Source organism: Psammomys obesus, unplaced genomic scaffold, assembly GCF_907164565.1.
Source record: "Psammomys obesus unplaced genomic scaffold, mPsaObe1.curated_primary_1811, whole genome shotgun sequence".
Lineage (NCBI taxonomy): Eukaryota > Metazoa > Chordata > Mammalia > Rodentia > Muridae > Psammomys > Psammomys obesus.
The window spans coordinates 14,648,351-14,661,149 of record NW_026585626.1 but is presented as its reverse complement, the minus strand read 5'-3'; the positions used below and the strand labels follow the sequence as shown (position 1 = coordinate 14,661,149).

Genomic DNA, 12,799 nt, shown 5'->3' with positions numbered 1-12,799 from the left:
CAAACTGAAATAAAGAAGCCTTTCCTTAAAATGCCCAGCCTCTTTTTTTGTCGTGTGTGTGTGTGTGTGTGTGTGTGTGTGTGTGTGTGTGTGTGTGATGGTAATAGAAAACAGTGAGGATACCAGCCAAACAAGACGAAGAGCCAGAACCCTGGAGCCTTTAGCTCCACAACTGTGGTGGCAGCAGTGACCACAGCCTTTTTTCCACAGTCCTCACCTCCCCTTCTCCAGTGGACTTGCTCTCTGGGGATCCTGGCATGACCAGAGTTTCATGTTCTGAATGATTCTTCCCATAGCAGGAGAATGTAGAACCAAATGAAAGAGGAAAGAGGGGTCCTTCAATTCAGAGTGCAGGCTCTCCGGCCCCACCCCACCCTCAGCACCCTCAGTAAGGAGTCCTTGCTAGGAAGTTACCCTGATAGGTTTCTGGAAGGGAGTGGAGCTGGCCAAACAAGAGGGCTGTGGGCCAGGACTTCCCCTGTGAAAATGAGATGCATTTTTTTCCTTGACGAGAAACCCAGTGAAAAGACTCTCTTTTGGGCACACAAAATACTTGCTGAGATACGGTGGTTGTCTCCTAGATCTGCTTGGTTACATTAGGCTGCTTCTGGTCAGATGCTCCTAAGAGTCTAACAGAAAGTTCTTTCTGGTTCTATCATCTGTTTAAACCTGCATTTCCTATCTGGAGAAATTGTAAAAACTACTGCAGAGACCCAGTACATACAGAGAGCATAACTGATAGAAAGTGGCTTCCATTCAGACCCACCAACTCCTTGATAGTTACTAAGCCACTGCTATGAGAAACTAGAGAAATATAGAATGTGTTACTTGATGATAATACACTTCAGTTCTGATCAAGGCCTTTATTCATGTATATCTTCAGGTAAATGACTTCATTTCTTTCTTTCTTTCTTTCTTTCTTTTTTTACTTCATTTCTAAGTTTGCAAATTAGATGCTGCTATTTATATACATTTGTGAATAAAGATACTCTACAATTTGTATATAAAAATTTGTACCCTTAGTGGGAGACTTCTGCAGCAGTAAACTGATCACTCTGAATATGTGAAAGGCAACTTGAAAACATAAAATTAATCCCACGACCTTCTGTAGTTCACACAACATGAGTACTGTCCATCCCCTCTCTTGTTATACTGGTGATGGTCCCAAAATGCCAAAGAATGTCATTTACTTCTGAGTCATGGGCTCAGAGCTGTCCTTGGCAGTGAAGGAAATGCCTCTGTGAACTCCTTACTTGCTCTTCACACTGGCACAGAATCCTACTACCCTTACCCCTAGGGGTAAAATCCTTCCTTTCTTTGAGGGAGCAGTGAAGCGTGGAGAAAGCCAGGAGGGACAGATGAGTGTCAGAACATTCCCAAATGTAGGTCACTCTGTTCCTACATTCTGTCAGAGGGCACCCAGGCTTGAGAGAGCCCCTCAAAAATCACTGAGCCTATTAGCACATTAGGCTAACATATAACACATTACTGGGACTGCAGTTTCTTTGTTTCTGAGGACTTTCCCAGTTCCAGTGCATCATCTCAGCTTCCTTCCATCCCCCAAACACCCAGACTGACTGAACTTGTCTAGCTTTGAAAGCATCTCAGGGACTCAGCTTGGTGATGGCAACCTACCAGGTACCTCTCATCATTCCTTGCTGCTCTGTACCCCTAGCTTACTAAAAGGATTAAGTGTTAGTCTCTTCAGATCTTACTGTTTCCCACTTCTTTCATAAGATTCCCTGCACTCTACCCAAAGGTTGGCCATAAGTCTGAGCATCTGCATTGATAGTCTGCAGGGCTGAGCCTTTCACAGGTCCTCTGTGTCAGGCTCCTGACTTGTTCCCTCAGTAAGATCTGCAGAGGACAGTAACTCCACAAGGAGAGCAACAGAACCAAAAAGAGCACAAGGGTCCTTCTTAAGACTGATACTCCAACCAAGGACCATGCATGGAGATAACCTAAGACCCCTGCACAGATGTAGCCCATGGCAGTTCAGTATCCAAGTGGGTTCCATTGTAATAGGAACAGCGACTGTCTCTGACATGAACAGATTGGCCTGCTCTTTTTTTTTAATTTTTATTAATTACACTTTATTCACTTTGTATCCCCCCCATAAGCCCCTCCCTCCTCCCCTCCCGATCCCACCCTCCCACCCCCTTCTTTACGCATGCCCCTCCCCGAGTCCACTGATAGGGGAGGTCCTCCTCTCCTTCCTTCTGATCTTAGTCTATTAGATCTCATCAGGAGTGGCCTGCTCTTTAATTACCTCCCCCTGAGGGGGAAGCAGTATTACCAGGCCACAGAAGAAGACAATGCAGCCATTCCTGATGAGAAGACCTCCCCTATCAGTGGACTTGGGGAGGGGCATGCATACAGAGGGTGGAGAAAGGGAGGGATTGGGACGGGAGGAGGGAAGGATCCAAGACTAACCAAGTGTTAGTCTCTTATGAAATGACTTAGTTTTTATAATAAAACAATCCTACAACTGCTCTGCAGACCTTCCAGGGGTTATTAGAAGGCCTGTGGCTACAGACTCAGCCAAAGCACACACATATCATGTCAAAATAAACCAACTTGGCAGGACCAAAACAGAGGCAAAAACATGCTTGCACACACACACACATGCACACGCAGGCACACATAGGTGCATGCATGTACTGATGCACTTGTGCATACCACCTGGAGAGGAGGGAAGGGAGAGGAATAAAAATTCTTACATCTAAAAGGCCTGGGCTTCCTGGATCCTCAGGAGAATCACCTCACCCACAGATGCAGCTCTTCTCAGGGTAAGGGCACAAATCGGGCTGTCTCCACAGGGTAACTTTCACCATTACAAGGTGGTGTCTCCCAGACTCACTGTTAGTGTCTGGCTTAGTTTTATTACTAAAGTGTTCATACCTACCATCTGAAAAGACAAGGAATAGCGCAAAGGGTCATTTTCCTCCCACTGTGCAGCCTCCTGTCTTTTTTCACACCCTGGTATCAGTCACACTCAGGAGCTATCACCTACAGATGGCACTGTGCATGCTAAGTCTTCCTCCTGATGCCTAGCGGATGTTTATGTAGGTCCTTCCACAAGAACAGCATGGCTTTCTTAGACGTATCTTCTCAAGAGAAAAGGAAACCACGTTCTCCAGAGCCTCCCAAGGCTGCTGACTGCATAGCAGGTCACTTGTCCTATGTGGCTGATGGCCATCACAGGTCTGCTTCAAAAGCAAAACGTGAGCCCACCCATGATGCAGACATAATGAGCATACCTTTTTGTGAGGAAGGAAGACTAAAATGTTGAAATATGCTCCAGGGAACTACATTTCAGGAGGCCTGGAGTAGGCACAAAAAGCCACTTTCCCCATGCTATTAGTCAGGGTTCTTTAGAAGAGCAGAACCAACAGAATGAGTATATCCAAAGGGGATTTATTAGAATGACTTACATGATACCTGATGGGTATCTAAAAATGCCTGTGTCCACACTGGCTCCAAGATACTGAGAACCCAATATCTGCTCAGTGTAAGGAACTGGGTGTCTCAGAGGTCCCACTCTGTTGCTGAAGACCTGCCTGGAGGATTTCTGGGGAGCAATGGTCTTCAGGTCACAATGGAAGGCTGGAAAGTCTGGGTGCTGATGTCAGCAAGAGATAGTGTCAGTGGTCACTGCAGGAACAGAGCAGGTGAATCTGTCAGCAGGATGTGAAAGCCATCACACAAAAATCAAAGCTTTTCCCTCGGATCTCCTACATCTGGGACACTAGAGGAAGGTAATTCCCACATTTTGACTTCTAATTTTTTTAAAGATTTATTTATTATGTATACAGTGTTCTGCCTGCATTTATGCCTACACTCCAGAAGAAGGCACCAGAGCTCATGACATACTAATTTAAAATAACCTAACCAAGAAAATCCCTTCATGTCCAAAGATTTGTGACATAATTTGTCAGGTTGACAATATTCACCACCACAACCGTTATCATTTTCCTTCATCTCTTGCCACAGGCATCCTCGTGGCTGCTGAGGATGTGCCTTCACTGGAGTGACAGATCTTTAAGGTCAGTGAGTCTGGGTGCACATGTGCCCCAGTTTCAGGGTCTGGACATGATGAGCTCCCCAAATCACTGGCATCTGCATGCCAGTAACCATTATGTCTTCCCAAGCCAGGAAGAAGGTGAGAAAAGCTATCTGAAGACAAGTGGGCTCCATGTGTCACCAATGAGCTACAATCATACTTGTCACCCCTTCTCTGCGACTTAGCTTTCCACAGAGGCGGGCTGCTAGAGACAACCATGCTCTGAAAACACTACAGGAATTTTCAGAAACAAACAAGAGGACTTCGCTCCAGTAATGCTTATTAGAGTTGATCCTGGCCTCAAGGCAAAAGAGCAATGATGCTGGCAATTCTGCATTCTCAAGATTTGCAACAATGTTCCTCCTTTCAAGGGATGAATATACTATCTATTATAGCATTCTGAGTCTCTTTCTATGCCTCCTGCCTGTAGATCAAGACGTAAAGCTCAGCAATTGCTCCAGGACTATGCCTGGCCATCATAATAGATGGTAATCTAAAACTGTAAGCCCCTGGTAAACACTTTCTCCTCTAAGATGCCTTAGTCATGGTGTCTTATCACAGCAATAGAACAGTAACTAAGACACTATCCATAAACAAGTTCCATAAGAAAAGGTGTGATGGGCCCTTAGGGGCTCTTACTTTCCTAGAAGTTGCTGAACATCACCAGGAGAAAGTCAATGTAAGTGGATCCCAGCCCAGGACATTTCCTCTGTCAAAGACTCTAATCTACCAGCCTCATGCTGCAGATATGCATGCACCAGATACACATGCACACGGGATGGCTCTGGCCAGAGAGACAAGAAGACTAGGGGAGCAGTGACGCACACCGAGCCACGAGGCAACTCTTGAGTTGGAGACCCGGTATACTGTGTCTATTGTTTACAGTAGCACCTCTGGGAAACAGTTTTCCAATAAATCTGCCTTTTAAAGTAGATCTCTATATCCTTGAAAGAAGAGATGTATTCTCAACATTTGTTTCTACATACTGGGTCTTTTGATGTTTCTGAAGACTGAGGTGGGAAAGCTGGAGCAATGTAATTCAGGAGACTTCTGTGCAGTTCAAAGCCAGAGACTTTCCTACCGGCTGAGGCAGGTCTCTTCTGGCCTGAGTGGTCAGGGGGTCAGTCTGCCACACTCATTCCTCTACCACCATGCTGTGGGAAAACTTATAGCTTCCTGCCTGACCAGCTCACAGCCACAGAAACTACACACTCTCCTTCCCTCCTTTCCCTTAATCCCACAGAACTTGACAGAACAGTGACTTTTTATCCCCTCATCATATAAAGCATGAATGACCTGAGGCTGCCATGAAATAAGGACAGCTTTTCATGTTCAGCTGAGCACGAGGAACTTCCAGGCATCATGGATACTTTCTGAGATGGCAAGGTGAATGGGAGGGGTGCTGGTGGTTTGCGGGGCTTCTGTAGACTCTCGGTACAAAAACCCTGAGACCCCTTCAGCTAGATCTCACTAGCATTGGTTGCTCTTACACAACAAAAGGTTCCAGGGGAGAGGCAACATGACTCTCTGGCAAGAGAGGCCACTAGATCTCCAGTCACTGCACACCTGCCTTTATGAAAAACCCTAGGAACTATGGTTTGATGGAAGCAGGACTGATAGATTCTGGGCACTGGAACCTGGGAGTTCTTGCTCTGAGTGAGGTACCAGCCCTCTCAGTGAATAAAAGTTAACTCCACTCAGAGAAGATGTATAAGGAAAGATTTTGGGGTGGGGGAGAATGGGGGGGGATAGATGGTGAGGACTAAAGACTAAAGAACAGCAGTGGATGCCCTGGAGTAGGTCCTCAAGCAAATGCCCCTGAAGCTGTCAGTCCTGAGCACATTTGAACAAAGGATCTCATGGTGCTAATGCCTACAGCTGTCCCCAGCCCTGTCCTGTGAGTTATTTGTGCTAAGCCTCATGTCTGTTAGCCTCTGGTACTGACTCTCCTGTCTCCCAAAGGCAACACCTGCCCTAAGACCATGCTATTCTTTTCAGGGACCTATGGCAGTGGTGTCTGTATCCCTGAGATTAAAATTCCTTCATGTTAATATGTCAGGAATGTCTTCTTGGCTCACTCCAGGACAGCATCAACCACCCCCATTCCCAGATATTACACTAGATGAGGGCCAGGAGACAGGCTGGGCAATGTGGCTCCTGTAAATTGGGTGGCCACATTATCTTTTATGCTCAATTCAGAGAATAAATGCTGGGTGAGTAGACTTTCAGCTCGGTGCAGCAATAGCAATGTGGACTGGCCTCTCTTCCTCAGGAGAGAAAAAAAGATACTGAACAAACATAACCATTGCTCTGTAGCCCAAAAGAGAAGCGGGTCCATGGCTATCACAATCCTTTGATGCTCAGGCTCCTGGGGTAATCTTCACAACCTCCTGAATACTTTATTGCTCTGCCATTATAACCCCAAATACAATGTGAATAACAAAAATGCTCATGACCAGTGTTGTTATGCTATTTTCTTTAAGAAATAATGACAAGATAAAGGTTTGTTTCTATTCACTACAAGTGCAATTTTTATAAAATAAAATATTAAACAGTTTTCTTATGGTCTTCCATATACCTAAGTTACAACCCTGGTTTTACATAGCATCAAAACAGTTTAAATTTTCTTTTCAACTTATTTGGAATATATGCCAAGAACACCAATGTTGTTATAAATATGGTAAACAATTTTATGTCATGGTATGCCTCTAGGTGTTTGAAAATATATTGAAGCTTTAAAGATTCCAATTATATATTGTTTTATTAATCTATCTACAATGTATATGCACATGGTAAAAATTCATCTGTCACATATTCAGGCCTACTACAAATTAATATAGTTAGAAACTTTTTGTATTATTTATCAGCCTTTTAAACGTGCATGGCAAATGAACAAAAAAGCACTGCCTTTGGAATATTATGATCTTATAGAACTAGAATATGGTATATTATAAACTCCCAAAAGCCAAGCATTTTAATGACCTACCTACATAATTATTAAAATAATCAAAGAAGGCCTGGGCTGTGCTGTAAGACGGGACACCCCCTCCTCGCCTCAGTCATCCGCCTGGCAGCAAGGAAGCAGCAACCATGCCTGAGTGTATCTCCATCCACACTGGCCAGGCTGGTGTCCAGATTGCCAGCGCCTGCTGGGAGCTCTACTGTCTGGAACATGGCGTCCAGCCTGATGGCCAGATACCATCTCAGGAAGCAGATGACGCCTTTAACACCTTCTTCTTTACCACCTTCTTCTTGTTCGTAGACCTGGAGCCCACAGTTATTGATGAGGTTCGCACTGGTACCTACCGCCAGCTCTTCTGCCCTGAGCAGCTCATCGCAGGCAAAGAGGACGCTACCAATAACTATGCCCATGTCCACCAAACCATTGGTTAGCAGATTGTTGACCTTGTCTTGGACAGAATTTGAAAACAGGCTGACCAGAGCACAAGTCTTCAGGGCTTCTTGGTTTTCCATAACTTTGGCAGGGGTACTGGCTTTGGCTTCACCTCTCTGTTGATGGATCAGATCTCTGTTGATTATGGAAAGAAGTCCAAGCTGAACTTCTCCATTGACCCCGCCCCCCAGATTTCCACCACTGTGGCTGAGCCCTACAATTCTATCCTCACCACCCTGGAGCACTCTGATAGTGCTTTTATGGTAGACAATGAGGCCATCTATGACATCTGTCATAAACACTGACATTAAGAAGCCAACCTATGCTAATTTAAACAGGATAGGTCAGATTTTGTCTTCCATCATTGTTTCCCTCAGATTTGATGGAGCCCTGAATGTTGACCTGACAGAATTCCAGACTAACCTAGTGCCCTACCCTTGCATCCATTTCTCTCTGGCCACATATGTCCCTGTAATCTCTGCTGAGAAAGCCTACTGTGAGCAGCTTTCTGGAGGAGAGACAGGAATACCTGATTTGAGCCAGCCAACCAGATGGTGAAATGTGGCCCTCACCATGGTAAATACATGGCTTTGCTGCCTGCTGTACTGTGCTGATGTGGCTCCCAAAGATGTCAATGCTGCCATTGCCACCATGAAGAACAAGCATCCCATCCACTTTGTGGACTTGTGCCCCCTGGCTTCAAGGCTGGGATTAATTACCAGCCTCCCACTGTGGTACCTGGTAGATCCTGGCCAAGATCCAGAGAGCTGTGTGCATGCTGAGCAACACCACTGTCATTGCTGAGGCCTGGGCTCTCCTGGATCACAAGTTTGATTTGATGTATGCCAAGCATACCTCTGTGCACTGGTGTGTGGGTGAGGTCATGGAAGAGGGGGAGTTCTCTGAGGCCCATGAGGACACGGCTGTCCTAGGGAAGGATTATGAGGAGGTTGGTGTGGATTCTGTTGAAGGAAAGGCTGAGGAAGAAGAGGAATATTAAATGAAATTTCACAAAGGCACTGCTTTCACAGACAACTTTGTTCTGTTCCAATAGAGAAAGTTTTGATCTGTATGTGGCAATGTGTGCTTCATTCAGTTACTGACTTCTGCTTTAAATCTGAATGATTTGTCAAGGACTCAAGCTGTCCATTTTACTGATGGGTTTTAAATAAAATATTTCCTTAAATATTTAAAAAATAATAATCCAAGAAGAGTTTAACATTTGGAAAGTAATTTTTAAATTGCTATACCAAAAAATTATATACCACTCAGTGTTTCGATGTTTAAATACATTGCATCAGGCTTAAATTGATTTAAATATTTATCTTCTGAAACACCAAAATCATTCCTCATAGCTCTCTGAAATGTACAGTATATTACTGTTCTCTGTAGCCAACCCATGGTGAAAAACACACCAGAAATTCTTGCTCCCACTAACAGTACCTCAGAACAGAGAAGCAACCACAATTTTTTTAAAAAATATTGACCAATGGGTGGCTACCTGTGCACACGTGGAACCCACAGATGTGAGAGACTGATGTCTGTGTCCACATTTAGGGTAAGAAAAGAGCCACAGAGAGGCAGTACATAGAGCACAGATCTCCAAGTGGACAAAATGCCCAGCACCAGCTGGAGCAGGAAATGAGGAAGTGAAGGCTGTCTACTATTCTTGCTATGGTACAAAGGTCAACTGGATAAGTCTGTCTCTGTCTCTGTTTCTCTCTGTGTGTGTGTGTGTGTGTACATGCTATGAGGAAAGCCAGTTTATCAGTCTTTTTCCTCTAGGGAGTCTCATATTGAAGCAGGTCAGTAAGTCCACGGGATGATTTGCTTTGTCATGTTTCCTCAGCCAGGAGGTTGAAAGTCAGCTTAAGGCTCAGTGCAGACGGGACCTCAAACAAATCCACCATGGTCCATCCTCTTCTCGCCTCCTGGAAACAGGTTTTTAATGCAGGGAGTTGTTCCAATGGTTCCTAAAAGGTGTCCATACTTCTAGATTCACGGCATTTATCATTTTCAAAACCACATCTCACAGCATCTAGAAAAAGCAACACCCCAGGTCATTTGGATAGGGTGACTTTTCCAGCTTTGTATCTTTGGGGAATAAGATGCTGGGTCAGTGGACAGGCTATTTGCTCAGCCCTGAACAGATTCAGCATTACATAAGCCTTCACCGTGATCATTAAAATGAAAGCAAACCCCAATATTGCTCCAAAGGACAAAACTGACAAAGTGAAGTCCACAGCATCGCAGGCTCTGTGTTCCTCACTCTGGTCACTGCCAGAGCCATGTGGGTCCTGCTATAGCCCTGATATGACAGACCCTAATGAGAAACCCTCATATGAACTGGCCACTTGGTAGTCTGAATGAGTCACCAACACTTGTTCAAGAAAGGGAAGTGTCACAGGCACGGGAAAGAAGGCTGCACTAGTGCACACAATGTGTGCTCACGCATCCATGAGCCCACTGTGACCTGAGCCAACACTGCCCCTCAGTTCCACATGCTGCAGTTTGTCCAGAGAGAAATGCGCTCCGAGGGGCCACCGGGAAGAGTTTTTCTGGGGACCTCTGAAACCTTGTCTGCAGACACTGAGCTGCAGAATAGCACCACAGCATGCCCACTTGAGCTTTGGGCAGCATGGCAGGGTAGCTGAGGCCCAGGGACTGGTGCCACTGTCATGGGAGAGGGTCCCTGGAGGTCAGGACAGCCTGGAAGGAGATAGGCATACAAGCCCGAGGAGGCCACAAAGACAAATGTCAAGCCTCACTTTGGGGTGACCTCTGAACAGGGTGTTAACAGACCATCCAGCTCATCCTTGTTACCACTCTGGGCATTTTCTCAGGACCAGATCTAAAGCAGTTGCATTTAAGGCTTTTGTCTTGCCAGCTCTCTGAAAACCTTAAATCCCACAATCCACCAGAGCTGTCAAGTTAAAACTCCTCCTTCTATGTGGAGTCAGCCCAGTCCATGGCCCCTAGGTCCCTGGAGACAGTCTATCCCTCTCTCCACTGTCCCCTCCAGAAGGAATCAGCCGAGGAGAGAATGTGCACTCCTCTCCACTTTGTATCTGTCCTCTGGGTCTCAGATAAAGGATTAATGACCTAAAAGCCTCAGGTGGGCTGAAAACTCCAGGCAGAAAGCCGACTTGATTGAAAACACCTGTGGGCTATCAGGATCCAGGAACTTTTTCCTGAGGATATCAATATCCAACTCCAACTAGCATCCACCACTTTGAGATCACAGGGGGACCTGACCTGAAGATGGAACCTTCCATCCCAAAAGTTTCCCTTTTTTGCACTATAAAATCTCAATCTCCCTGTGACACATGGACACATTATTCACTCTTGAGGAGAGACTGGTGTCAGTCCTTCAGCTGTTCTGATTAAAGAACAATTATGCTTGTGAAGAAGAGCAGGAGAAGGTGATGGAAGAGGAGCAGAAGCCATCTTAGCTAGACCAGTAAGTGATGGAGATAATGAGGATACAAGTGGAAGGAAAGAAGTCAAAGTATGCTTATTGCAAGTGATAGGGACCTATAGATCCTAAAGATGCCATTACAAAACTCTCACAGCTGATAAACATATTCATCAGTGTAGCAGGATACAAAATTAACACAGGAAAATCAGTAGCCTTCGTACATTAAAAAATTACATACAGGGAAAGAAAAAAGTAACAATACCACTCACAATAGCCTTAAACAATAAAATATATTGCAATAAACCTAATTTAAAAAGTCACAGACTTGTGTTATGAAACTTTAAGGCACACAAAGATACTAGAAGAGAGAAAGCCTCCCAATACTTAATTAGGAAGAGTAAGATTGTGAAAATAGCTATCCTAGCAAAAGCAATCTACAGATTCAATACAATACCCCTCAAAATTCCAGTTAATTTTTCACATATTTTTATATTTTTTATTATTATTAATTACACTTTATTCATTTTGTACCCCCCATAAACCCCTCCCTCCTCCCCTCCCGACCCCACCCTTCCTCTCCTTTCTGCATGCATGCCCCTCCCCAAGTCCACTGATAGGGGAGGTCTTCCTCTCCTTCTTTCTGATCTTAGACTATCAGTTCTCATCAGAAGTGGCTGCATTGTCATCTTCTGTGGCCTGTTAAGGCTGCTCCCCCCTCAGGGGGAGGTTATCAAAGAGCAGGCCAATCAGATTATGTCAAAGGCAGTCCCTCTTCCCATTTACTATGTGACCCACTTGAAAACTGAACTGCCATGTGCTACATCTGTGCAGGGGTTCTAGGTTATCTCCATGAATAGTGCTTGGTTGGAGTATGAGTATCTGGGAAGTTCCCTGTGTTCAAATTTTCTTGTTCTGTTGCTCTCCTTGTGGAGTTCCTGTCCTCTCCAGCTCGTGCTATATCCCACTTCTTACATAAAATTCCATTCACTCTGCCCGACAGTTGGCCATCAGGCTCAGCATCTGCTTTGACAGTCTACAAGGCAGAGGCTTTCAGAGGCCCTCTCTGGTAGGTTCCTAGGTTGTTTCCTGTTTTCTTCTTCTGGCTTTCAGAGGCCCTCTGTAGCAGGTTCCTAGGCTGTTTCCTGTTTACTTCTTCTTCTGATGTCCATCCTCTTGCCTTTCAGGATGGGGATTGAACATTTTAGTTAGGGTCCTCTCTCTTGTTTAGTTTGTTTAGTTGTACCGATTTTAGTGGGTTTATCCTATGTTGTATGTTTATATGAGTGAGTATATACCGTGTGTGTCTTTTTGCTTCTGGGACAACTCACTCAGGATGATCCTTTCCAGGTCCCACCATTTACCTGCAAATTTCATGATTTCCTTATTTTTCATTGCTGAGTAATACTCCATTGTATAGATGTACCACAGTTTCTGCATCCATTCTTCAGTTGAGGGGCATCTGAGCTGTTTCCAGCTTCTGGCTATTACAAATAAAGCTGCTACAAACATGGTTGAGCAAATGTCCTTTTTGTGTACTTGAGCCTCTTTTGGGTATATGCCTAGGAGTGGTATGGCTGGATCTTGAGGAAGCGCTATTCCTAGTTGTCTGACACAGCACCAGATTGATTTCCAGAGTGGTTCTACAAGTTTACATTCCCACCAGCAGTGGAGAAGCGTTCCCCTTTCTCCACAACCTCTCCAGCATGTGTTGTCACTTGAGTTTTTCATCTTGGCCATTCTGATGGGTGTAAGGTGAAATCTCAGGGTTGTTTTGATTTGCATTTCCCTAATAGCTAATGAGGTTGAGCATTTCTTTAAATGTTTCTCTGCCATTCTATATTCCTCTACAGAGAGTTCTCTGTTTAGTTCTGTTCCCCATTTTTTAAGTGGATTACTTGGTTTGCTGCTTTTCAGCTTCTTTAGT

At 44.8% G+C, this 12,799-nt stretch overlaps 1 protein-coding gene and 1 pseudogene across 1 annotated transcript in view; one reads left to right on the top strand and one right to left on the bottom strand.

Moving 5' to 3' along the window:
* Window positions 1–12,799, bottom strand: part of Sh3rf3 (SH3 domain containing ring finger 3) — a 314,216-nt gene that overhangs the window by 214,040 nt on the left and 87,377 nt on the right. The gene's annotated exons all lie outside the window — the stretch shown is intronic.
* On the top strand, window positions 7,154–8,457 carry LOC129682095 (tubulin alpha-1A chain-like; annotated as a pseudogene).